Below are 27,511 nucleotides of genomic sequence, written 5' to 3' on the forward strand. Positions count from 1 at the left end.
CATGTCCTTCTGAGGGGGGCAAGGGGGTAGGACGAGGAGGGGGGGTGGATGGGGAGATTGGGCAGCGGGGGGCGGGCATGGTTCAAGATATGGGGCTCAGAGGACGTCTTCACAGTTCTGGCAGGTAACAGGGTGCCATGGGGGGGACGGATGGAAAGTATTGCCACATGGTTATTCATATGGGGAGGGGGTGGGAGTTCCCGGGGTCTCGGGGATCTTCGCTTGCTGAGGTTTATTAATTTACTCTTAAGTGGTGAACGCATAATGTGAGGGGCCTCAATACTCCTCTGAAAAGGAAAAAATTAGAACAATTTATGAGAAAAGAAAACCCAGATATTTTAGGTTTGCAGGAAACGCACCTTAGAACCAAGGATCAGGGACACCTTAAACTTTGGGGTTTTGACCAGATTCTACATGCATCGGGGGGGGGGGGTCCAGATCCGGGGGGGTAGCTTTGGCCATTAAAACGTCTGCTGGTCTCAAGATATCGGAGTATACGAGACAAGGAGGGCAGGTACATCTTAGCTATAGGGACTTATCAGGGTAGACCGTATACGGTAGTGGTAGTGTATGGCCCGAATGTGGGGCAAGAGCAATTTCTGCGGCGGGTCCTGGGAATGATTGAGGAAAAAGCTCAGGGTCACATTATTTTAATGGGCGACCTTAACATAGCATGGGAGAGGGATCGAGACCGGTTGTGTCATCTAAGGGGGGGGGGGGAGGTGGAGCAGTGATGTCAGCGGACCTCAAAAATAGGATACGGGAAGCAGGGTTTAGGGATGTCTGGTAGGAGATTAAGGGGGTAGAGGAGGGTTACACTTACCTGTCCGGGGTCCACAGATCTCAATCCAGAATCAACTACATCTGGGTGTCCTCGAGCCTGGTGGGTAGGGTACAGGAGGTTGTGATGGGACCCATTGGTATAGCAGATCACAAACTAGTCACAATGGTGATGGGCTTGGGCACCAGAGAGAGAGGTGTATGGTCATGGAGATACCTGGGTCACCTCCTCAGGGATCCGTTAATTAGGCAGGAAATGGAGAAGATTCGGAACTACTTCACTATCAACCAGAGGGGAGAGACGAGGGAAGAGATGATGGGATACCTTTAAGGCTACAATAAGGGGGAGTTAATAGCGGCAGCGGTAAACAGGGAGAAGCAATTGAAGGTGCTGGAAGGGCAGTTGGAGGAGGAAGTGGAAACAGCGAGACAGAAGGCGGGGGAGACCCCGTCCAGGCCTGCTATGAGGGAATAGCGCAGGGCGCTAGGACAATTGGAGGTTCTCAAGACCAAAAAAGGAGGAGGGGCTCTCCTGACGGTACGCAAGCATTATTACGCTAAATCAAATAAAGCGGATGCCCGTCTCGCTCGATAACTAAGAGGGGAAAAGGCTAAAAATGCGATCACGGCTCTAAAAACAGATTCGGGGGGACAGAGTTACTGAGGCAGGGGAGATTAGAGAAGCATTGGCATCTTTCTATCAAACTCTTTATGCAGCGCGGATTTCTATAAAACCTTTAATATTCTGGCCCCACAACTGACCTTTGTAATACCTTTGGGGAGACAGGGAGAATAACTCCTTCTATGGAAGAGGCTAGGCTGACCCTCGTTTTGAAGCCCAATAAGAACCCTGAGGAGCGAACATCCTATAGACCTATCGTGCTGATTGATGCTAACATTTTTACGAAGGTGTTGGCGAATAGGGTGGAGGATCTCCTCCCAGGCTTGGTTCGTTAAGGGTCAGCAAACTGCGGAAAACACACGAAGGATTGCTCACCTGGTTGAAAAGTCACACAGAACAGACCCTTCCGCCGTCCTCCTATCCCTGGACACAGAAAAAGCTTTTGACTGCGTGGAGTGGTCCTTTCTGTTTAAGGTGGTGCGGAAGATGGGTATCGGGGAAATTTTATGCGTATGGTGCAGGCCAATTACCAGATGCCTAGCTTGAGAATAGCAGTAAATGGAGCCATGTCCAGGTCTTTTGGAGTGAGTAGGGGTACCAAGCAGGGCTGTCCTGTGTCCCCCATGCTTTCTGCAATTTATTTGGAGCCTCTTTTGCAGGCAATTAGGGAAGCGGAGGGGATAAAGGGCATTTCATTCGGGGGGTTGAACAAAAAGTGGCGGCATTTGCGGACGACCTATTAACTTTAATGACCCCAGCAGAATCTATCCGGCTAAGTAGGACTCTCTTAGAAACTTTTGGGGAGGCTTCAGGTCTCAAGATTAATTTTGGCAAATCAGAGTTATTGAACTTGACCCTAAAGGGGGAGGAGCAGGAAGCTTTGTGGGAATCTACCCCGTTTATTTGGAGCCCAAACGGAATTGGATATCTTGGTGTGCGAATCACAGAGGCTGGCAGGCTGGTATCGGGCTAATTACCCTCCCTTACTAAAGGACATCAAAGGGGATTTTTGCAGGTGGAAGAATCTCCCGATCACATGGTTGGGCAGGGTGGTGACGGTTAAAATGGTGACAACGGGGCGTGGCTTGACGGCTACGTGAAGGGACGTGTGCTCCGGGAGCTCCCGTTGATCCATCATCGATCCTGGATATAAAAGAAGAATGCGGGCGAAAAGGCATGCTGGCAGCACACCCATGGACGTGTGAATGTCCGGGGCGTGTTCTGACGGCAGTGTGAGGCTGATCGGCTGCATACAGAGGGAACCACGGCTGTAAGAAGGGAGCCGGGCTCCCGAGACTGGAAGATGGCCAAAATGGCGGCCAGCACACAAAGGGTTATAAACTGACCAGAGTCGAGCGGATGGTGCCGGAGACGCGCCCACTGCCACTCCATTATCTGTGTGCGACCTGGCCGGGAGCAAGGCACACAGACCGCCTAGAAGGGGCCTTTCGGGCCAATCGAAGACCAACTGTGCCCGACCTAGGATAGAGGGGAAAGAATGACCCCAGCCTGACTAGCTTGCAGGACACAGCGTGGGGAGGAGTTGGAGCACCCGGGCCGTGCCGCTGCCATTGCACACAGCGTTGTGGGGCGGCTCGCGCTACACCCCCGGAGGGCGCGGCTGGTCCCCGCAGAGCATGAAGAAGGTGGAACCCCCTGTGGTGTTGGAGCTGGGGGGGCCACATCAAGAGATGAGGGCCGGCTCATGTATGGATCCGGCACACCGGAGTGCGATGAAGGGCTGACGAAGTTTGCCCCTGGCAGTGCTGCCGATGGCGAGCACTGCAAAACGAAACAGCTGACACTGGGCTCGTTGTGCACCAGAATAACATCACAGGACGCTCGACGGAGCGGGCGCCCATACTGAGCTTGAGCCTGGAGGGGCTGAGCAAGCCTGGAGGTGTAAGCCCCTGTGGAGCCAGAGTCGGGTGAGAAACCCCCCGGCAGGGGCCCTGACTGGCGAGTGAGACTCGGATGCACAGGAGAAAGGTGCAGACAGGCCAGGGAGGGAAGCCTCCCCGAACACTGAGGCCCCGTTGGAAGGTGAGTGCACCGAGGGCGGTGCCCAGCCGGGCCCCTCGGTGGCGCACGATAGGACTGGAAGGCAGCTGAGGTGGCCCAAGAGCGCGCTGCCCAACGCAAGCCCCCTACACAGAGCGCCACCCGTAGCAGAAAAGTTGGTATTGCAGAAGAACTGAGTGGAGGGGGAAAGCAAGGCACCCTAGTTTTGGAGCCATTCACATGGTGTTGAGGCTCCACATAACAAGCCTTCTGGACAAGATTGGAACTCTGGGAGACCCCACCACCAATAGAACTGGGTAGACCAGAGCTTGTGGCTGGATAAAAAAGCAGAGGACACGTCTCTGGGCCGGTTGACTGTGGGGCCCGGCCGGGTCCCGGGTAGAGGGTGGTGAAAGTAGTAAAGGCGCCTGACCACCAGGAGGCTAGTGGATAACACTGAGCGGATGCAAGCACGTGGGAGGACACAGCCCACTCCAAAAGCGCAACGGACAGCAGGGGCTACCCCTAAAAAGGTTGAAGTAAGCCCTACACACCACAAACAGCTCGATAACACGTTGACCCTTGCATGAGAGGAGGCTGTGCTGGCTCACACGGGAGTAGCTTGGCACAATGTCCAACAAAGTGGTAGGACCTAAGAGCAAGTAGCCTACATTGGAAGCCTACGCCAAGACGTCTCCTGGGGCAGAGGGAAGCAGGAGTAAGGACAAAACCACCAGTGGGGCGGAACAGGCCCGGGCACAATCCAGGAGGTGCTGGCGGCGATTGCAGATCTGAACATTGCCTGGGAGACCAAACTGGGCTTGGCTATGAACAAACTGAAAGTGGCACTGAACCTTAAGTTCGGAGCGGTCCAGGAAGAAGTGAATTTACTAAGACAAGATGTGAGAACGCTTGCGGAGCGCACTGGAAACCTGGAAAAAGAGGTGGCCCCAAACACAGCGGAGTGTGCCGCCCACAGATCGGAACTCCATGCCCTGGTACAGAGAGTAGGCAACCTGGATAACAGAGCGGAGGAAGCAGGTCTCGCTAGACGCAATAACATCCGCATTGTTGGATTGCTGGAAGGAATGGAAGGGCCTAACCGGATGGAATATGTGGAAACCATGTTACTGCAGGAGATAACCGGAGGGACACTGACCCAGGGGTTTGCTGTTGAGAGGGCGCATAGGGCCTTAACAAGGATACCGCCCCCGGGAGCCCCTCCCAGGCCATTGATCGCAAAAATTTGGAATTACCGGGATCGGGAAAAAATACTAGAATTCTTCCGGAAGGGTGAAACAATCGAAAGGGGCCCTGCAAAGATCACTGCATACCCGGACTACGCCTTGCAGGTACAGTGCAGCAGAATGAACTTCGGAGCGGTGAAAAGACTGAGGGAAACAGGTCAGAAATATGTTGTTTTACACAGCCAAACTGAAGGTGTTCCACAAGAACAAAACTTTGTTTTTCAAAACGCCAGAGGACGCCATGGATTGGCTGGATATGCAGAGTCGCCCCCAGGAATCGGGCATCCAGACGGGAGCCGAAGAAGATAAGTAACACGAAGCTGTGACACCATGGGTGACATAGTGCGAGACACTGGGACTAGAATATAGCATGAAATACGGCTCAGGGGGAAGGTGCTGCTGGGACAATGCATGCTGGAAAGATCCGTTTGATCTGAAGGATTCCACTTATATAAGTGGGAGCTCCTGGGGAAACAACCCTTGGACCCTCATAGCATTACGCTTAGTTAGGTCACTATTAGTTGGGTGACGCCCCGCAGGCTCCTAGTCCTCGAAGTAAAGAGAAAGGACCAGATGCGGGTGAGCCTGAGATCCAGGGATGGAGCTGGGCATTTCTTTGGGGTTGGGAAGGGAGGGGGAGGGGGAAGAGTTGTGTGCAGTGGGGCATAGTTGGGGAAAGGGTGGAAGGGGTAGTTGTTGAAGTTGGGAGGGAAACGAGCCTGAATTCGAGCCATCAGGAACGACATGGGAAATGGAAGGGAGAGGGTGGACATCAAGTCAATGGAATCGGGTAACCTCAGGGTGGTGACCTGGAATGTGCGGGGCCTTAATAGCTACCTAAAACGTAATAAAGTAATGATGTACCTGAAGAGGATGAGGATTGACGTAGCTCTGCTGAAGGAGACCCACCTCACCAAAGAGAAAAGGGAGGTGGTACGGAGAAAATGGAAGGGTAGCGTCACGGGAGCCACATACTCGGCATATGCAAGGGGGGTGGTAACATGGGTGGCACTGCAAGTGCCGTCCAAGTTGCTCCGCTCGACGATAGATTCAGAGGGTACAATGGTGGTGGTGGCGGGACTCCTGGAAAACAGAAGTGCACATCATAAACTTATATGCCCTTAACCATGATACCACATCCTACTTTAGGTCTTTATATAGTAAAATTAGCCCCCTGCTGGGTGGTGCAATATTGTGAGGAGGTGATTTCAATTGCACCCTGAATCCTGCGATTGACAGGTCAGATAGGCTAGCAAAACCTGCGCCAGCAGCCAAAGCGTTGGGGACACTGTTGACAGAATTTAGATTGGTGGATGTGTGGAGACGGTTGCATCCAACGGATAGGCAATATTCGCATTATGCTGCGCCACATGACCTGCATACTAGGCTGGATTATGTGTTCGTCTCCACCGAGATAGCGGGAGAAGTGGTGAGCGCAGAATATAAAGCCAGGGTACTTTCGGACCATTCGCCTTTGGTTTTGGAGTGGCGATACCACCCCCCTCACCCCCCTTCCCCCCAACCCCCGTGAGCACGGATCACGATGTGGAGGCTCGGAGTGGAGGCCCTACAGGACTCGGGATTCCGAGAAGACCTGAGGAAGGCCATCGAGAAATACTTGGACATCAATACAGGCAGTGTAAGCTCTATGGGAACAGTATGGGACGCATTCAACGTGGTGGTGCGAGGAGTAGCCATATCAAAATCTAAAGGGCTCCAAGGGGGCATAGAACGAGAATTGCGGGAAACCGAAAAGGAGCTAGAGGACCTGATGCGAAGGGGTGGGACTACTCGGGAAGACTGCGCTAAGATAAGAGAGCTACAGAATGCTAGCAGCTAACTCTGGGACAGACTAAGCTAAACTATAAGAAATATATAGAGAGGCAGCATGCGGGGGAGACAAGCTGGTTATATAAAATGAGACACCTCGGCCGGTGATAAGAGAAGTAAGGGATGCGGAAGGTCAGATCAGCAACATCCAGGAAGGTGTAAACGAGGTGTTCCTCACATATTATAAACGTTTGTATGAGGACGTGGGTGGAGATATGAGCCAAGAAATTTTGGAAACAATTGAAGATATTGGGCTGCCCACCTTAGATGACCTAGAGAGGGCGGACCTGGAGACCCCAATTGCCTCAGACGAACTGGAGGAGGTGATCCAACACTTGCCCACATGCAAAGCACCCGGGTCGGATGGGTTACCTAGCGAATTTTACAAAGCGTATAGGCAGGAGTTACTCCAACCGCTGCTGGCCACGTTCAATGAGGCCTACGAGCTAGGGGAGTTGCCGGAATCCCTCCAAGAGGCGGTGATTATTCCGCTCCTGAAACCGGGTAAGCTGAATGTGGACTGCGGGTCTTACATGCCTCTATCAATGCTAAACCAGGATAGCAAAATACTCACAGCAGTACTTGCCAACAGGCTTAAACGTATAATAGGCAAATTGATACTCGGACCAAACAGGATATGTCCCAGGCAGGAACATCACGGACAACCACAGGAGGCTACACCACATCATTGATCAAATGGAGAAGGACCCGGGTGAGCTGGCCATAGTGTCGCTGGATGCGGTCAAAGCCTTTAATTCAGTGAGGTGGCCATAGTTGATGGCGACCCTGAAAGGATACGGAATAGGGCCGGGATATATTAGATGGGTCAAGATGTTGTATATTTCCCCGATTGCTAGGGTCAAAACAGGCACCATAATTTCGGACAAATGGCAACTCGGTAGGGGAACCAGACAGGGATGCCCCTGGTCGCCCATGTTATGTATCGTTGCGCTGGAGCCATTGGCAATTTGCCTTAGGCAACAATATGGAGAGGTGGGGATTCGTACGGCAGGAAATGCACACTAAATATCATTGTATGCAGATGACGTACTTCTCGATCTGCGCTTCCCGGAGGAGAATCTCCAATATGTGCTAGAGGTGATGGGTCGCTATGCCGCCCTCTCAGGCATATCAGTAAACCCTGGGAAGTCCAGCTTGTTCCCCCTGGGAAGGTACAAAAGTACTCCGCTAGGAGACCTGCCTGTTCTGCAGATAACATGGCAGACCGAGACGTTTAGATATCTAGGCATAAACATATACCACAAGATAGAGAGCACAAACACAATACGGAGAAAGCAGTTGAATGCATTAAAAATAGCATCGCGTTTTGGTCCAGATTACCCCTGGCCATGATGGGAAGAGCAGCGTTGCTCAAAATCGTGGTCTTGCCCAGACTATTACTTTTTCGTGAATGTCCCGTACTTGATCCCCAGACGATTCTTTGCGAGACTTCAAAGCCTGTGCAGAGGTTTCATATGGCACAAATCTAGAAATAGGGTGGCCCTGTGGAAACTACAAAACTCGTGTGATAAGGGAGGCATAAACCTACCGAATTTTTAATTATATTACTTGGCGGGACAACTATTGTATGTAGCTAGATGGCTGTCCGCAGAGGAATCTGCGGATGTCACGCTTTTGCAGGGTAACTCTGCCCCGTATTTACTAAGAGAGACCGTCTGGTTGCATAAATCAAAAGTGGCAAAGCTGGGGAGACTGTTGGTGTTGGTCTGGGAGGTCTGGCACAGGGCATGGAGAACTGTGGGTGACCCAGACCCGCTCTCTCAGCAGGTCCCGTTGGTGGCATTATGTGGTGAAGGCTCAACTAATTAAAGGGGTCCGTAGATACTAGGAACCGGTGGGATTGGTCACCCTTGGTGACATATGGCAGGAGGGGGAGGCAGTGGAATTTCAGAGGTTGTTGGAGGAAACGGGGGTGCATAAGGGCCAATATCTCACGTACACCAGGATCATGAAACGGGTGAGAGAAAGGTGGCCTGAAACAGTACTTGCGGAAGAACCCGATGCCACCCTGGAAGGCACGAAATATCTTGGATATATGAGCTCCTGAGTGTGAAGGCAGGTGTCAGGTTTCCTTCCCTTATTCAAGTTTCCTTCTCATTATTTCTCTTTATTTATCCTTTTCAGATTAGCTTTGTGTGGGTGGGAAGTTTTCTATTATAGTTGGTTAGGCCTTAACTTGCTGATTCAGAATCCTGGTTCTGACCCAAGGCAAAATGGAGCCTCACAGTGACAGCTCTGATTGGTTAGAAGACCATGCAGAACAACAATGAACATTCTAAACTGTCACTCAGTGCCTTTCATCATCAAAACCCCATCTGAGAGGACGTGTTTAGTGGCTGCTCCTGCTTTAGTCTTAGGCCTGGTGGATTTTATCCTTCAGGCGTCAGCAGTTGAGCGGCTACTTTCTTGGGGGTTACAGGAGAAGCTATCAGTTGGCAGGAATTCGTTTTTGAAGACAGGAAAAGCAGAAGATCCTTATGAATTCGCTCAGGAGATAAGTGACTTTATTTGTACTTTAACTCTGTTCATCATAATGACATTCTCCTTGAAAATTTGTGAAAAGTTGTGTTTGTACTAGAACTTTTGAACTCCCGGAGTGCGCGTGTTTTCCAGCGCGGTGTTCCTTAGCGCGAGAAGCTATATGTCGCGTGTGAACTAAAGAGCGTGTGTGATTTCTAGCGCGGGTGTTCTGAGCGTGAGAATCTGTTTGTCGCGTGCGATTTAAGTGCACGTGTGTTTCATAGCGCGGGTGCTCCTTAGCGCGAGAATCTATACTTCGCATGTGGACTAAAGAGCGCATGTGTTTCCCAGCGCGAGTGTTCCTTCGCGTGAGAATCAATACGTTGCGTGTGGAATAAAGAGCGCGTGTGTTTTCCAGCGCGAGTGTGCCTTCGCGTGAGAATCAATTCGTCGCGTTTGAACTCAAGAGCGCGGGTGTTTTTATTTCGCGTGAGAACATTATTGCGCGTGTGGATTTTTGCGCGTGTGGATTCTTTTGATCGCGTGTATTCGTTCGTAAGTGAACTCTTTGCGCGTGTTCTTCAACCAGGAAGATTTCTAAGTGAAGTTCATCGTTCATCTGAATGGAGATAACCTGCGTGTGCGTTTAACACGTGTTTTTTCTTCAAGGATTCAAAAACTCAATATAATTATAAATAGTTTGAACAGTTTGAAAGAAAAAGAAACAATATTTTTAAAAACAATCTAACTGGACATCCAGGGCATTTTGGAAAAAAGACAATGAACTAAGATTTCCAGATTTGCCTAAAGTAAGAAGTTGCTGTGAATTTCAAGTGTCTCAAGTAAGAGATTTTCAGCTTCTTTATCAGCTTCTCTAAGAAATTTCAAGAGAAGAGCCAGGTATGATTCTTCATTATTAGTTAAGGATTAATGTCTTCCCATTCATAAGGTTAAGTAAGTAAATTAAGGAATTGTATCTGCTATTCTTATATCATCTGCAGGTTCAGCTCTGGTTAGCCTTGACGCAGTCTGCCTGGTGTTGTTTTGTTATCCACTTCCCCCTTTCCCTTTGGGGTGTAGTTTACAGAGCTGAATTGAAATCTAGTTCTGGGAATTACATCTCAGGGGGATTGTCGGGGGTTCAGAAGCTTCCGCGGACACAGGACCTCTCAGCCTGACAGAATGAAAGGCCAATAATTTAGTCCGCCCGAGCTGTCATGAACCCCGACGAATCCATGGAGATGTTAGGATCTTTGATCAGGGAGTTACGGGAGGAGTTGAAAATTTCTCGGGATGAAAATGCCTTACTTAGTCAAAAGGTGGATGACTTGAGTGTTAAAGTTACACAAATTCAACAGAGGGGAGAAAGGAGAGAGGATGAGGTTTCAGGGGGCGCAGGTTCTCCACCTGAGTTAGAAAGAGAAGATCAGTTACCACAAATACAGCGGGCGCCTCCAGTGGCAGAAGGGGTAAGGAGTATAATTATGCCAGTTCCTTTGGCGCCTCCAGAACGTTATCATGGGGATTCCAAGAGGTTTAGGGTGTTTTTGACACAATGTGAAATACATTTTATGAGTAGACCAGAATTATTTCCATCGGATGCTTCTAAGATAACTTTTATGTTGTCATATCTTTCTGGGGAGGTATCTGCTTGGGCTGGGTTGTTGGTGAGTCAAAAGAGTGCGGTTTTAGGAAATTATACCAGTTTTTTAGAGATATTCCAAAAGATGTTTGATAGAAGACAGTTATCTCTGGAAGTGGATGGTGAACTTTTAGAATTAAAACAAGGTGATAGAGACTTGATTGCTTATATAACACAATTTAAGTCCCTTGTGTTAGAAAGCAAGTGGCCCGAGGTTAAACAGGCCTCGTTGTTTTATCGGGGCCTTAGAGATGAGTTAAAGGATGCATTGTCTGGAGTAGTTGAACGCCCTTCTACTTGTGAAGGTCTGATTGATTTGGTTATTCAATTGGACTTTCGTTTGAGTGAAAGGAAGGCAGAGAGGCGTCATTGTCAGAGTGATGTAAAGTCTCTAGTTAGAGTAGATAGACCTAAAGTAGAGAGTAGACCCAAAGAGAATAATCCATCTCCTAGAATCAGAGGCCCTTTAACAGTGGAAGAAAAGACTAGGAGGAGAGATAATAATCTGTGTTTATACTGTGGAAGAGGTGGGCACTTTTTATGAAACTGTCCTTACACTCCCAAGAAGACTTCTTCCTCAGCAGTCAAGGTACAACAGATCGCCAATACGTGCAGACAGCGGTTCCTCATATAACCATAAATGTATCCTTATTTTTTGAGTTGGAGTGTAAGGGAAATGGTCCTGTAATGCTTGACTCTGGTGCGACTGGGAATTTCATGGATTGGGGTCTGGCAAAATCTTTGGGAATTCCAATTATTCAGAAGGAGGTTGTAGAGCAGGCTAGGGCTGTTGATGGTACGTTTATCTTCTGGTCCTATTACTCATAGAACTGGTTCTTTAACTTTGGAGTTATCAGGAGGTCACAGAGAGATAATTTCGTTTGAGTTAATTGATGCCCCTTTGTTGCAGATTATCTTGGGCATGCCTTGGCTTACTCTCCATAATCCCCTGATTGATTGGAGTGCTAGGACAATTGACATGCAGTCCGATTTTTGTAAAGAGAATTGCTTTTCAGGAAGTCTCTTAGAGGAAGATGTAAAACAAAGTAATTCCGTGTCTAGTTTTCTGGCTGAAACTGGAATTGGATGTCATGACGTGGGAGCTGTAGTGGGTCAACTTCCCCAGTGTTACAAAGATTTTTGGGACGTATTTCATGAGAAAGTGGCAGGAGAATTACCACCCCATAGGCCCTTTGATTGTAAAATTGAACTGGAGCCAGGAACAATTTTGCCTAGTAGTAGGGTATATGCTCTTACTGAGAAAGAGAATGATTATTTAAAAGAATATTTGTCGGAAAATTTGGCCAAAGGGTTTATTCGTCATTCTAAGTCACCGGCGGCCTCTCCTTTATTTTTTGTACCAAAACCGGATGGCACGCTTAGAACTTGCATAGATTATCGAGCAGTTAACAAAGTCACTGTTAAGAACCGGTATCCTCTTCCTCTCATCTCGGAAATGCTTAATCAAATACAAGGAGCAAATATTTACTCTAAATTAGATTTGAGAGGAGCTTACCATCTTGTACGTGTGCAGGAAGGGGACGAATGGAAGACAGCGTTTAAGACCAGGTTTGGGCTGTTTGAATATCAAGTTATGCCATTCGGTCTATGTAATGCTCCAGTGGCTTTCCAATTTTTCATTGAGGTTTTTAGAGAATACTTGGATATTTTTGTTGTCGTTTATATCGATGATATTTTGATTTTCTCTTCTGACCTGGATCAACATCAGAAACATGTGCGCTTAGTTTTACAAAAGTTGCGAGAAAATCATCTGTTTGCCAAATTGGAAAAAAGTCAATTCCATACAGATTCTGTGGAGTTTTTAGGTTTTATAATTTCACCTAAGGGTTTAGAAATGAATTCTAAAAAAGTGCAAGCAGTTCTTGAATGGCCCTCTCCTACTAAGGTTAAGGAAATACAAAGTTTCTTAGGGTTTGCCAATTTTTATAGGAGATTTATAGAAGGTTTTTCTCGGCTGGTTGCTCCTATAACAAGACTTTTGAAAAAAGGAGTGAAATTTGACTGGGACCTTGAAGCAGAAAAAGCTTTTCAAGAGTTAAAACAAAGATTTACTTCTAGTCCAATTCTAATTCATCCAGATCTTTCTAAACCTTTTTTTGTGGAGGCGGACGCTTCAAATTTAGCGTTGGGGGCGGTGCTTTCTCAAAGGAATGAAACTACTGGTCAAATACATCCAGTTGCATTCTTTTCTAGGAAGTTTTCTGCTGCTGAAGTGAACTACACAATTGCTGATCGTGAACCATTACCAATAAAGTCCGCTTTTGAAGAATGGAGACATTTTCTAAAAGGAGCAAGACATACAGTAACGGTCCTTACTGATCACCGAAATTTATTGTTTTTAAAATCTGCAAGAACTTTGTCTCCACGACAACTTCGTTGGTCTTTATTCTTTGCAGATTATGATTTCATTGTGACTTTTAAACCCAGGAGTCAGAACAAAAAAGCTGATGCGTTATCTCGCCAATTTCCTGGAAGTGAGGAGAAAGAGATTTTAGAACCAGAACCTATAATTGCTCCAGAACGTTTTTTGTTAGCTGGAGCCATTAAAGAAATGGATTTTTTGAATGAAGTTCGTCAAAATATGTCCTTGCAGAAGATGGAGGAGTAGATGAGACTGGATCCAGCCAGAAGTTTGAAAGATGATCTTCCTTTTTTTGATAACAAGCTTTATGTACCTACTGATGAGTTAAGAGAAAAGGTTTTGAGAAATTGTCATGAATCCATTTTATCAGGACATCCTGGTTTCAGAAAAACTCTGGAATTGGTTCGAAGGAATTTTTGGTGGGAAAAAATTTGCCAAGACACATTGAACTTTGTTAAAACTTGTGTAGTCTGTGCACAAGCGAAAAGTCAAGTTGGGAAGCCGCATGGTTTATTGGAGCCGTTACCTGTTCCTCCTCATCCTTGGCACACAATTTCTATGGATTTCATAGTTGATCTCCCTCAAGATAAGGGTTGTACTACCATTCTTGTTGTGGTCGATCTTCTTACTAAAGAAGCACATTTTTTACCAATGGAGGGAGAGGTTACCGCGGAAAAACTGGCTCATAGTTTTTTGCAAGGTGTAGTTCGACTACATGGACTCCCAAGTCAAGTTATCTCTGACAGGGGATCTCAATTTATTTCAAAATTCTGGAGGGCCTTCTGTAAGAAACTTGGGGTGGAAGTTAGTTTGACTTCTGGGTATCATCCGGAGAGTAATGGACAAGTGGAGAGAGTAAATCAAGAATTGGAGAAGTTTTTAAGGTGTTATTTACAAGCTAGAGAGGAATGGGTGGATTTGGTGTGGTTGGCAGAATTCTCTTACAACAATTGTGGAAAAGATGCTACTTCTATGTCCCCTTTCTTTTTGGGTCGTGGGTTTCATCCTCGCTTTCTGAGTTTTGAGGTGTTGGAGGATTCAGGGAATCCTAGAGTGGAAGATCGTTTGTTGATAATGAAAAATAACTTGGATAGAGCAAAAAAGGTTCTGGGAGAAAATAAGTTGAAATATAAAAGGTGTGCAGATTTGAGAAGAAAGGCTGGTCCTGAATATAAGGTGGGAGACTTAGTTTGGCTTTCTACCCGGTACCTGAAAATTAAGGGGAAGAATAAGTTCAGTCCACGATTTGTAGGCCCTTTTGAGGTAGAGAGAATCAACCCTGTGGCAGTACGATTGAAATTACACAAGCAGTTGAAGGTACATCCTACTTTCCATGTTAGTCTTTTAAAACCAGTTTGTTCAGGAACTAGATTTAGAACACCACCTTCCCCTGTGATTTTGGAGGATTCATCTGAGGAATTTGTGGTTAAACAAATTTTGGATTCCAGGAAAGTGAGGGGAAGGTTACAGTATTTGATTGATTGGGAGGGATATGGACCAGAGGAACGATCATGGGAAGATTCAGTTGATGTACATGCCCCCCGTTTAGTTGCTAAGTTTCACGCTAAAAATCCAGCTAAGATAAGCCCAGGGACTGGGCATTAGGAGGGGGGTACTGTCAGGTTTCCTTCCCTTATTCAAGTTTCCTTCTCATTATTTCTCTTTATTTATCCTTTTCAGATTAGCTTTGTGTGGGTGGGAAGTTTTCTATTATAGTTGGTTAGGCCTTAACTTGCTGATTCAGAATCCTGGTTCTGACCCAAGGCAAAATGGAGCCTCACAGTGACAGCTCTGATTGGTTAGAAGACAATGCAGAACAACAATGAACATTCTAAACTGTCACTCTGTGCCTTTCATCATCAAAACCCCATCTGAGAGGACGTGTTTAGTGGCTGCTCCTGCTTTAGTCTTAGGCCTGGTGGATTTTATCCTTCAGGCGTCAGCAGTTGAGCGGCTACTTTCTTGGGGATTACAGGAGAAGCTATCAGTTGGCAGGAATTTGTTTTTGAAGACCGGAAAAGCAGAAGATCCTTATGAAACGGGTGAGAGAAAGGTGGCCTGAAACAGTACTTGCGGAAGAACCCGATGCCACCCTGGAAGGCACGAAATATCTTGGATATATGAGCTCCTGAGTGTGAAGGCAGGGAAGGAGCTGCTTCAACTGAAGCTTGACTTGGAGGGGGAAGTGGGTGAATCCATGACAGAGGGACAATGGGATAGAGCCCAAAGATACCATAAGAAGGTGTCCCGGAACGGGAGACTCCAGCAGATCCAGCTATGTCACTCACAGAGCTTACTTAACCCCCGGCAGAACAGCCAGGTTCGGTGGCTCGGCCATACAGAAATGCCCCAGGTGTGGAGAGGAAGAGGGTGGTATGCTGCATATGTTCTGGGCTTGTTCAGAGGTGGAGATATTCTGGGTGGAACTGAAGACAAGAATGGACAGTTGAGGGGTGGTGCTTGATGTGGGGTCTGCTTGGGCATGTATGCTTGGGTGTTTTCCTAGGCCACGTAATCTAAAACCTATTAGCAAGATGAAAGACCTGGCTTATCTTGGCTAAGCGCAGAATTGCAATGAGCTGGAAAGCGGCTCATCGGCCCAGAGTAGAGTTGTGGTGGGCAGACCTCCTAAAAGGGGCTGATGCAGAAACTGCGGTCTGGTATGAAGCAGTCACTAGAGGAGGGGAGGAAGAGGTAGGCCCACTGATAGCCTGGAGACAAGTGGTGACCTCGCTGGCAAACCCCCACCAGGTCAATCATGAAGCAGAGTATGGGCGAGAGTGGACTATAACTGACACATGAGGGTGGTCAAGTGGATGGCACAGATTCGACGGCTCGAGTTTTAGGGGAGCGAGGGGGGAGGACGATGGAGAGCACTGAATAATGTAATATTTCAATAGTGATTATGAACGTCCTAAATGGTTGTAATGTTTTGAGTGTGGTTTGTTTATAATACAAATTGTTTAAATAAAAAAATGGTGACTCTGCCTCGCCTTCTACACCTCTTCCAGGCAATTCCCCAGGCGGTCCCACAGGATTTCTTCAAGAAATTGAGATTGCTAACTAAAGACTTTCTGTGTGTTGAGGAAAAGCCACGGGTCAGTAAGCAAATTTCGAAGTGATTGTGTCCTCCGACGTATTCCTTATCTTTAATAGATCATCTCCCAGCTTGGTGGCCTCGGAATTTTTTTTTCAGTAGAGGGTGCTGCGCGTCAACGTCCCTCGAGCCGATGCCCCTCGACGGCCTCTGTATCGGCGCCGACGTCACCACGCGTATAGATAGACTCGCGCAGCGCCCGTTCAGTTCTGTTTTTCCGTGCTTCGTGGGGCCTCCGAATATCGTTGCTCAGTTCTTCAGTCAAATATATCAATATATTCCTTGTGAATACCGACTCGTACGCTATGGCTTCCTCACCCGAACCGACGACTCCACGGTCCGGCTTCAAAAAATGTCCAGACTGGAAAGAAAATGTCGTTGACGGGTCCTCACAGGATCTGTTTGTGGTGCCTGGGAATCGAGCACCATTGTTCGGATTGCGAGGGACTGCATGTCCATGACGGCGAAAGCCTTGAAGGAGCGTAAGGGGAAGCTCGAGAGAGGTAAGGCAGTTAAAACTTCTTCGAAAGTTTCCTCGGCGGAGTCGAGACATTCGTCTCCTCGCCATCACAAAAGACATTCTCGTTCTAGGTCTTGAAGCAGTTCCCATCACTCTTCGAGATCTAAGCATTCAAAAAAGAGACGTCGAAGATCCCCTTCCTCGTCTTCGTCTTCAGTTTCCCCAAAAAGGGTCTCCTGCCCCACAAAACATAGCTCTCAGGCTGAGTGGGAGGAATTCAGGAAAAAGATGCTAAGCGGCCTCGACCCCCTCGAAGACTGCTTAGGGTGATACCCTGGGTGAAAGACCCAAAAAATCAAAAGCCGCGAGTCGCAGTACCCGGCGAAAGAAGCCACTCGAGAGCATCACGAACCCTCGAGTAAAGGCAAAGTTGCGTCTTTGACGCTGTCGTCGAAGATCCCTTTGTCAGTTGAGTCGACGCCGTCTTCGACGCCGAGAAAGGATAAACCCACAGCCACCTCACAGCCAGTGGCCATACCCAGAGCCTCGAGCACGAGAATGTCTTCGACAACCTCGAGTAGAATCCTGATACTCAAGTTCATCGAGGCCTCTACCACCTTTCTCAACGCCTTTTTCAATGGCTTTGATGCCTTCAACGTCCGCGTCAACGACGTCGACTTTTTCTCAGTCAATCATGACGAATTTGGCTCCTTCTGCTCTGGAAATGAGATTTATACCATTTTCAAGACCTGATCACTCCAGAGTCTTATCTTCTATTTATGAAGAAGGGGAGGATTCGCATCAGGAAAGACCTTTTGAGTTGCAGGGATCCGCAACTCCTGCACCAGAGAAATTTACCTCTGAGGAAGGTAGGTTGAAAGACCTCCATGAATCCCTACAGGAGGCAAGTGGGTTGGACACTTCCCCAGAAGTGGAATTTGCCACACCAGACCCAGGGAACATGCTGAAACCCCTTATAGAACCTTGATGGCAAGGATAATAGAGTTTATGGGATGGTCCACACCCTCACCTGCTTTTCAGCAAGACGACCTCACAGACATCTTGGTCAAAGGTCCACAGGAGGATCCTGTGGTGCCATTTATGTGGCATTACAAAGGAGAATATTGGCAAACTGGGAAACCCCTGAGGTAATCCCGGCGGTTAACAAAATTATCAGCTAAATATCGGGTGTCTTCTGCTGACCCTGAATATTTATCCAAACACCCAACTCCGGAGAGTCTGGTTGCTCAGACAGCTACTTCAGCAAGTAGTAAATCGGCTTACCCTACTGTTCCACAGGACAGGGATGATAAGAGATATGACTCTATGGCCAAAAAAGTATTTTCCGCATGTAGCAATGCGTTGAAATCCATCAATGCTACTTGTACGCTCGCAAGGTTCAGCCACACACTTTGGGAGTGTGCTTCATCAGCGGCTGACTGCCTCCCGGAGGGAGAAGAAAGGGAAGCGTTTCTCAACATCATTAAGGTTGGTAAGGACGCAATGTGCGAATCCCTTCAGACTGGCATCGATTCTGCTGACAGCATCAGCAGGGCCATGGCGGCAAGTACAACAACCAGGAGATTTGCTTGGTTGCGAAAGTCTGGTTTTGCTCCAGATGTGCAAAGCAGACTCTTGAATATGCCCTTTGACGGCTCTTCTTTGTTTGATAAGAAGACGGATGACAGTTTAGAAAAACTACAAACATCAAAGGCAGCAGCAAAATCCCTAGGAGCTGCAATCCGTCAGACACCATATTGCCCCTCAGGAACCTCTTGGAGAGGTAAGTCCTTTCGCTTCTATTCCGCATTCGGAAAGGGCAGAGGACAGCCGGTTCAAAGGGGTCAGAAAAAATTCACCCGAGGTGGACGGGGTAAAAATACAAAAGCCGCAGCAGCAGCAGCAGGTGCCTCTTTAACCTCTGCATCTGCATCAGCCGCCTCCAAACCGCTCCGAGGACTCTCCTCACAAGACACCAGTAGGGGGCAGGTTAACTCAGCATCTGACGGAATGGCAGGCTATTACGTCAGATGCTTGGGCATTGGAGACAGTTGCCCAAGGTTACTGCCTGCCTTTCCTGCGCATCCCTCAGTCATCCACCGGGGAACAGCTCTCTGAAAGTTCCAGATCCGCTCCTCTTGCAGGAAATTGTAGACCTGCTAGAGAAAGGTGCCATAGAACCGGTAGCGGAGAGGAACAAGGGCTGGTATCCTCCCCCTTACCCCCCTTACTTTCTCATACTGAAGAAAGACGGAGGACTGAGACCTATCTTGGACTTACGAGAATTGAACAAGTTCCTCAGGAAGGATAAGTTCAAGATGGTAACTCTCTCTCAGATCCTTCAGGCCCTCCAGCTCCAGGACTGGCTGGTATCTCAGGATGCTTATTTCCATGTGCCAATCCATCTCAAACACAGGAAATACCTGAGGTTCGCAAGTGGCGGCTCTCATCAATTTCGAGTTCTGCCATTTGGGCTGACCTCCGCCCTAGGGTCTTCACCAAGCTAATGTCGGTAGTGGCTGCAATTCTAAGGAGGGAAGGGATCCACGTCTACCCCTACCTGGACGATTTGGCTGATCAGAGCTGTATCTTCGGAACAAGCTGAGATCCAGCTAGATTATGTCTGCCACTTCCTTCACAAACTGGGCTTCTCCCTCAATTTAAAGAAGTCACAGATGATACCATCACAGAGACTCCAGTTCATTGGAGCGGTCCTGGACACTTCCCTGGGAAAAGCCTCGCCACCAGAGGTGAGGGCTCAATATATCCTGCAGATGGTCACCAAGTTTCAAAATGCCCAACGTCTCCCAGCCTTCAACTTTTTGAGGTTGCTAGGCCTCATGGCATCCTGCATCTTCCTTGTGCCAGAGGCTCGCCTGAGAATGAGATCTCTTCAGTGGGCACTGAGAACTCGGTGGTCGTAATTCTCAGGGAGAATGACAGACCTCCTTCAGATTCCGGACAAGGTGGCTCGAGACCTTCAGTGGTGGGCCTGCCAGAAAAGCATCTTGAAGGGGGAACTGTTTTGGCAACCATGGCCGGAGATAACGGTAGTCACAGATGCCTCACTCAAGGGGTGGGGAGCCCATACCAACGACATGACCATCAGCGGTCTTTGGTCTCCACCGGAGTCCAAACTACATATCAACCTGTTAGAGCTGAGAGCAATCGGACTAGCGCTGAATGCTTTTCTGCCATCTGTACAGGGGAAAAAATGTCCTGATGATGACGGACAACACAGTGGCCATGAACTACCTCAACAAAAGAGGCGTAGGATCACTGCCACAGTGCAGAGAGGCAATGCAGCTCTGGTTTTGGGCAATTCAAGAAGGAATCTCTCTATTGGCAGCTCACCTAGCCGGAGAGAAGAACTTGACGGCAGACGCTCTGAGCAGGCAGGGCACAGTCTCCCACGAGTGGGAACTAGCTCAGGAAGTCCTTCAGGAGATCTTCGCCCTTTGGGGAACCCCTCAAGTAGATCTGTTTGGCACCAGTACCAACAGAAAGTGCCATCTGTTTTGTTCAAGGGAATTTCCCTCGAGAGGAGCTCTAGGGGACGCGTTCGTAGTGAACTGGGAGTTTCCACTCCTGTACGCGATTCCACCAGTCCCTGTCATTCCTCAAATGATCAGGAGGTCGAGAAGATTCCGGAGAACCATGATACTAATTGCCCCAGACTGGGCCAGGAGAATGTGGTACCCGGACCTTCTGGACATGTCCATCTGCCCTACAATTCGTCTTCCACTCAAGGAGAATCTTCTCTCAGAAGGGAGGTCAGGTTCTCCATCCAGACATCAGAACCCTCAACCTTCACGCCTAGCTTCTGAAAGGTTGAGATACAAGGATTGGGACCTCCCTGATGTCATGGAAGTGTTGCTTTCGGCCAGAAGGCCAACAACAAAGTCTTTATACTGCTGCCATTGGAACAAGTTTTGCAGCTGGTGTAGAGAAGAGAATATCGACCCCTTTTCATGTGGTACACCAACGGTGTTATCCTTTCTACTCTACTTGGCAAATTCAGGCCTTCAAGTTGGCACTATCAAGGGCTATCTCGCAGCGCTATCGATCTTCAAGCGCACTGCGGAGGAGCCTTCGTATTTCAAATTACCCTTAGTAATACAATTTCTAAAGGGATTAACTAATGTCTACCCTCCAAGACCTTTCCAGGTTCCTTTTATGGGACTTAAATTTAGTCTTAAATTTCCTGATGGGTACTCCTTTCGAACCACTCCACTCTTGTTCGCTAGGATTTCTCACCCTTAAAACTGTCTTATTAGTGGCTTTAACAGCTGCTAGAAGGGTGAGCGAATTACAAGCTCTATCTTGTAAACCCCCTCGTACAATTTTTCATAAAGACAAGGTTGTCCTACAGGTGAAGCCTAATTTCCTCCCAAAGGGGGTTTCTGAATTCCACATCACTCAGAAAATTACTATACCTTCATTCTATCCGCCTCCCCATCTGGGAAAAGAGGAAGAAAGGCTACATAGGCTGGACCCAAGGCGGGCTTTAAGCTTTTACATCAGCAGACTTGCTAGGATTAGGCAAGCAGACCAACTGTTCGTGGGTTACTCGGGGCACAAGTTGGGACTACCGATAACAAAACAAACCATTGCCAGATGGATTATTTTGGCCATCCTGGAATGTTACAAACTGGCAGGGAAAGAGCCTCCTCAGAATCTTGGGGCTCATTCAACCATGGGTATCGCAGCCTCCTCGGCCCTCCAAAGAGGGGTTCTGGTTCGAGACCTATATGCGGCTGCCACGTGGTCGTCCGCACATACCTTCACAAGATTTTACAACCTGGATTCCTCCTCTAGTCAAGAGACTAGGTTTGGCAAAGCTGTATTACATTCGGTTCATTCCTAGAAGGAAACATGGCATTTTACTCCCACCTCCAATTGCACACCACTGCTATGGGAGTCTATCAAAGATGAGGAATACGTCGGAGGACACAATCCCTTCGAAGAACAAGTTACTTCTTACCTTGTAACGTTCTTTCGATGGGATGTTCCTCCGATGTATTCCTTATCGCCCCTCCCATCCATCCCCGCAGTAATACTTCCCTTGTGGTTGCAGCTTATGCTCCTTCAAGGTCAATAAGCAATTCATGTAAAACAGCTGTTAACGTCAAAACGGAACTGAGCAATGGACGCTGCGCGAGTCTATTTATACGCGTGGTGACGTCGGCGCTGATAAGGAGGCCATCGATGGACATCGGCTCGAGGGACGTCGTCGCGCAGCGCCCTCTACTGAAAACATTTTTCTGAGGCCAGCAAGCTGGGAGATGATCTATTAAAGATAAGGAATACGTTGGAGGAACATCACATCGAAAGAATGTTACAAGGTAAGAAGTAACTGGTTCATTGCTGGCTCCCAGGCGGGAGGGGGGGGAGTCTAGCAATGGCGAATTTCCAACGGTATTATGAGGCGACGCGGTTAAGGGTGGTCAGGGACTGGCTGCGGGAGGGCGAAGTCACACAAAACAAGCAGTGGGTGGCAATGGATAGGGCTGTGGCACATCACAGCCTTGCAGAGTTTCTCTGGCTGCCGAGGCAGCTAAGACCTGGTCATATATATGAGAGCACCATTACAAGCTTGATGGTGCGGAACTGGGAAAAATTGGTTAGGAAGAAGGGAATCGCGACCTTTCCTGCTCCCTTTACACCCCTGTTTCGCAATGGAGAGTTTACCTCAGGAATGGAAGGAGGGGCCTTTCAGCAATGGGAAGAGGGGAGGATGCAGATGGTTGGGCGATATGTTCCGAGGAGGGAAGACGCTCTCTTTTGAGGACTGTAAAAAGGAGTATGGGGTGGGGGAGGGGGAGAGACCTTGTTATGCGCTACTGGGTCATGAATCCTGTGAATAAGCTGGCTGCCTCAAGGGGGAAAACGGGGTTCGAGAGGTTTCTTCTCTCGAACGATGGATCCAAGGGTCTTATATAGGATATTAGATGAGACTCCGAACAGAGGCCCTTAGATGTACATACAAAGATGGGATCAGATCTTGGGTAGGACAATTGAGCGGGAGGAGTGGGAAAGACTTTGGCGCACAATTCCCAAAGTGGCGAAAGCTTCTCAGATCCAGGAAATGTGGTACAAGATTCTGTTTGGGTGGCATTATACACCAGTCAGACTTAGGGAGATATTCCCTAATACTTCTGGGAACTGCTGGAGAAGATGTGGGATGGAGGGTACGGCACAGCAGATCTGGTGGGCATGCCCACACATTAGGCCCTTTTGGTTGGAGGTTCAGAGGGCTCAGGAGCAAGCATGTGGGCCAGGAAGTAGCAGGACTCCAGAAGAGACTTTACTGGGAGTGGGGCAGGCCGCTGGGGTAGGGGAGTCTAAATCTCGGGAGAAGGCGAGAGTAATTCTTGTTCTGGCTGCTATGACGGTAATAGCACAGAGATGGAGAAGTGGGGAGGTTCCTTTTTTTCAAGATTGGTTACGAAAAGTCTGGGACATTGTCTCTTGAATGGGCCTTGTACGCAAAAGACAATAAGCTACAGTCCTTTGCAGCGGACTGGGAGGAAACTCTGCTCTTTCTAAAAGACGATTTTCGAATCGGATGGCGTCCACAGCGCTTTCTTCGAAGGGATTGTGTCCTCCAACGTATTCCTCATCTTAGATATCTCCTTCCAGCTCAGCTGGCCTCGGAACATTTTTTCTCTCCAGAGGGCGCTGCGCGTCGACGTCCTCCGAGTCGATGTCCCTCGACAGCCGCTGTATCGACGTCATCCTGCCTATAAAGGCCGCGCGCAGCGTCCATTGCTCAGTTCCATTTTTCCACGCGTACTCAGTGCCTCGGAATACCGTTGCTCAGTTCTTAGTCAGATTAATCCTATTTACCTCGAGTCATTCGATCCGTACTCGATGGCTTCCTCGTCGGAACCGACAACTCCTCGATCCGGCTTCAAAAAATGCCGAGATTGTGGGAAAAAGATGTCGTTGACTGACCCTCAGAGTTTGTCTGTGGTGTTTGGGAGCCGAACACCATTGTTCGGAATGCGAGGACTGTATGTCCTTGACAGCTAAGGCCCTGAAGGAGCGTAGGGGGAAGCTGGAGAAAGGTAAGACTTTTAAAGCTTCTTCTTTGTCGACGAAGTCGAGACACCCGTCTCCTCGTCACCATTCGCGCTCCAGGTCTCGGAGTGGGTCTCATCACTCCTCGAGATTGAAGCACTCGAAGAGGAGACGTCGAAGATCCCCTTCTCCGTCTTCCTCTTCCTCTGTTTCACCAAAAAGAATCCCTTGCCCCACGAAACATAGTTCCCGGGCTGAATGGGAGGAATTCCGCAAAAATATGATGAGCGTCTTCGAGAAAGCGGCCTCGACCCCCTCGAAGACTGCCGAGAGCGATGCTCTGGTCGAAAGACCCGAAGGTCAAAAACGCTGCGAGTCGCAGTACCCGGCGAAGGTAACCTCTCGAGCGTGTCTCCAAACCTCGAGTAGGACTATGACCTCCAAACCTTCCTCGAAGGTTCCGTCGACGCCGAAGTCGATGTCTTCGACGCCGTTGTCGAAGGGACATTCGACACACGGGTCTGTTGACTCGACGCCAGCTTCGACACCGGCATCGACGCCAAGAAAAGTCACGGTTACGACACACCCAGTGACTATCCCCAGGTCCTCCACGTCGATGGCGTCGAGATTGTCGAGCACAATTCCAATTCTGTCGAGGTCATCGAGGCCTCCGCCTTTGTTTTCGACGCCACGCTCGAAGCCTTCGACGTCGGCGTCAACGACATCGACGTTTTCGAGACAGATTATGACAAGTTCGGCACCCTCTGCCTTGGAAATGGGATTTACTCCTTTTATGAGTTCAGAACAATTGAGAACTATGTCCTCAATTTTGGAAGAGGGTGAATTGTCTGAACAGGAAGACACATTTGAGTTGCAGGGATCTGTAACCCCGATTAGAGAGGAATTTTCCTCTAAAGAACGCAGGTTAAAGGATCTTCATGATTCCTTACATGAGGCAAGTGGGTTAGACACTTCCCCTGAGGTGGAGTTTGCTAGGCCGGACCCGGGGGAGCATGCTGAAACCCCCTATAGAGCCTTAATGGCCAGAATCAGAGTTCATGGGGTGGTCTGCACCTTCACAATCTTTCCAACAAGATGACCTCACGGATATTCTTGACAAAGGCCCACAGGAGGATCCTGTGGTGCCTTTTCATAAAGCTCTTCAGAGGAAGATCATGACAAACTGGGAAACCCCAGATGTAGTACCAGCAGTAAATAAAAAAACTGTCTACAAAGTACAGGGTATCTTCTACAGACCCGGAGTTTTTGTCTAAACACCCATCCCCAGAAAGTCTGGTGGTACAGGCAGCATCCTCTACCGATGTCAAGACGGCTTATCCTACCGTCCCACAGGACAGGGACGATAAAAAATATGATGCTATGGCAAAGAAAGTATTTTCAGCATGTAGCATGGCGTTAAAATCTGTTAATGCTACTTGCACCCTTGCTAGGTTCAGCCATACACTTTGGGAGTGTGCTTCTACAGCGGCTGACTGCATCCCGGAGGGAGAAGAAAGGGATGCGTTCCTGAATATTATACAGGACGGTAAAGACGCTATGTGCGAATCCCTCCAAACGGGCATTGATTCGGCTGACAGTATCAGCAGAGCAATGGCGGCAAGTACATCAACCAGGAGATTTGCTTGGTTGAGAAAGTCTGGTTTTGCCCCAGATGTGCAAGCCAGGCTCTTGAACATGCCATTCGATGGCTCTTCTTTGTTCGGGAACAAGGCGGATGACAGTTTAGAGAAACTGCAAACTTCAAAAGCAGCAGCAAAATCCCTAGGAGCTGCAATCCGTCAGACTCCTTTTCGTCCCACAGGAACCTCTGCGAGAGGCACGTCCTTTCGCTTCTACTCCGCATTCGGAAGAGGTAGAGGACGACCGGCTCAAAGGGGACAAAGAAGAACTACCCGAGGTGGACGGGGTAGATATTCAAAAGCCGCAGCAACAGCAGGTGCCTCTTTACCATCTGCATCAGCCGCCCCAAAACCACTCTGAGGACTTCCCTCACAGGACACCTGTAGGAGGCAGGTTGACTCAACATCTGGCGGTATGGCAGGCTATCACGTCAGATGCTTGGGCATTGGAAACAGTTGCCCAAGGTTACTGCCTGCCTTTCCTACCTATACCTCAGTCATCCACCGGGGATCAGCTCTCAGAAAGCTCCAGATCCACTCCTCTTGCAGGAAATTTTGGACCTGCTAGAGAAAGGTGTCATAGAACCGGTACCTGCAGCGGAGAGGAACAAGGGCTGGTACTCCCCTTACTTTCTCATTCCAAAGAAAGACGGAGGACTGAGACCCATCTTGGACTTGCGAGAATTGAACAAATTCCTCAGAAAAGACAAATTCAAGATGGTCACTCTTTCTCAGATCCTCCAGGCCCTTCAGTTCCAGGACTGGTTGGTATCTCTGGACCTTCAGGACGCTTATTTCCATGTGCCTATCCATCTCAAACACAGGAAATACCTGAGGTTCGCAATTGGCAACTCTCACTATCAATTTCGAGTGCTGCCATTTGGGCTGACCTCCGCCCCGAGGGTCTTCACCAAGTTAATGTTGGTAGTGGCTGCAAGTCTAAGGAGGGAAGGGATTCACGTCTACCCCTACCTGGACGATTGGTTGATCAGGTCTGTTTCTCCGGAACAAGCTCAGATCCAGCTAAATCACGTGTTCCACTTCCTTCACAGACTGGGCTTCTCCCTCAATTTAAAGAAGTCACAAATGATACCATTGCAGAGACTCCAGTTCATAGGAGCGATCCTGGACACTTCCCTGGGAAAAGCCTCGCCACCAGAGGTGAGGGCTCAAGATATTCTACAGATGGTTACCAAGTTCCAACATGCCCAACGTCTCCCAGCCTTCGACTTTTTGAGGTTGCTAGGCCTCATGGCATCCTGCATTTTCCTAGTGCCAGAGGCTCGCCTGAGAATGAGATCCCTCCAGTGGGCACTGAGGACTCAGTGGTCACAATTCTCAGGGAGAATGACATATCTTCTTCAGGTTCCCGGCAGGGTGGCTCGAGACCTTCAGTGGTGGGCCTGTCAGGAGAACATTCTGAAAGGAGAACAGTTTTGGCAACCCTGGCCGGAGATAACAGTAGTCACGGATGCCTCACGGGGTGGGGAGCCCACGCCAACGACTTGACCATCAGCGGTCGTTGGTCTCCATCGGAGTGCAGACTACACATCAACCTGTTAGAGCTGAGAGCCATCAGACTTGCGCTGAAGGCGTTCCTGCCAGCTGTACAAGGGAAGAACGTCCTGATAATGACTGACAACATGGTGGCCATGCATTGCCTCAACAAAAGAGGAGGCGTAGGATCACTACCCCTGTGCAGAGAGGCGATGCAGCTCTGGTTTTGGGCAATCCAAGAAGGAATCTCTCTATCGGCAGTTCACCTAGCCGGAGAGAAGAACTTGACAGCGGACGCTCTGAGCAGGCAGAACAGTCTCCCACGAGTGGGAGCTAGCTCAGGAAGTCCTTCAAGAGATCTTCGCCCTTTGGGGAACCCCTCAGGTAGATCTGTTCGCCACCAGCCTAAACAGGAAATGCGACCTGTTCTGCTCAAGGGAATTTCCCCCGAGAGGAGCTCTGGGAGACGCGTTCATAGTGGACTGGGAGTTTCCGCTTCTGTACGCGTTCCCACCGGTCCCTGTCATTCCTCAAATGATCAGGAGGTTGAGAAGATTCCGGCGAACCATGATCCTAATTGCCCCGGATTGGGCCAGAAGAACGTGGTACCCGGACCTTCTAGACTTGTCCATCTGCCCTCCAATTCGACTTCCACTCAGAGAGAACCTACTCTCACAGAAGGGAGGTCAGGTTCTCCATCCAGACATCAAAACCCTCAGCCTTCACGCTTGGCTTCTGAAAGGCTGAGGTACAAGGATTGGGACCTCCCTGATGATGTTATGGAGGTGTTGCTTTCGGCAAGGAGGCC

Source organism: Ambystoma mexicanum, chromosome 3p (genome assembly GCF_040938575.1).
Source record: "Ambystoma mexicanum isolate Mex_15411 chromosome 3p, UKY_AmexF1_1, whole genome shotgun sequence".
Classification (NCBI taxonomy): Eukaryota; Metazoa; Chordata; class Amphibia; order Caudata; family Ambystomatidae; genus Ambystoma; species Ambystoma mexicanum.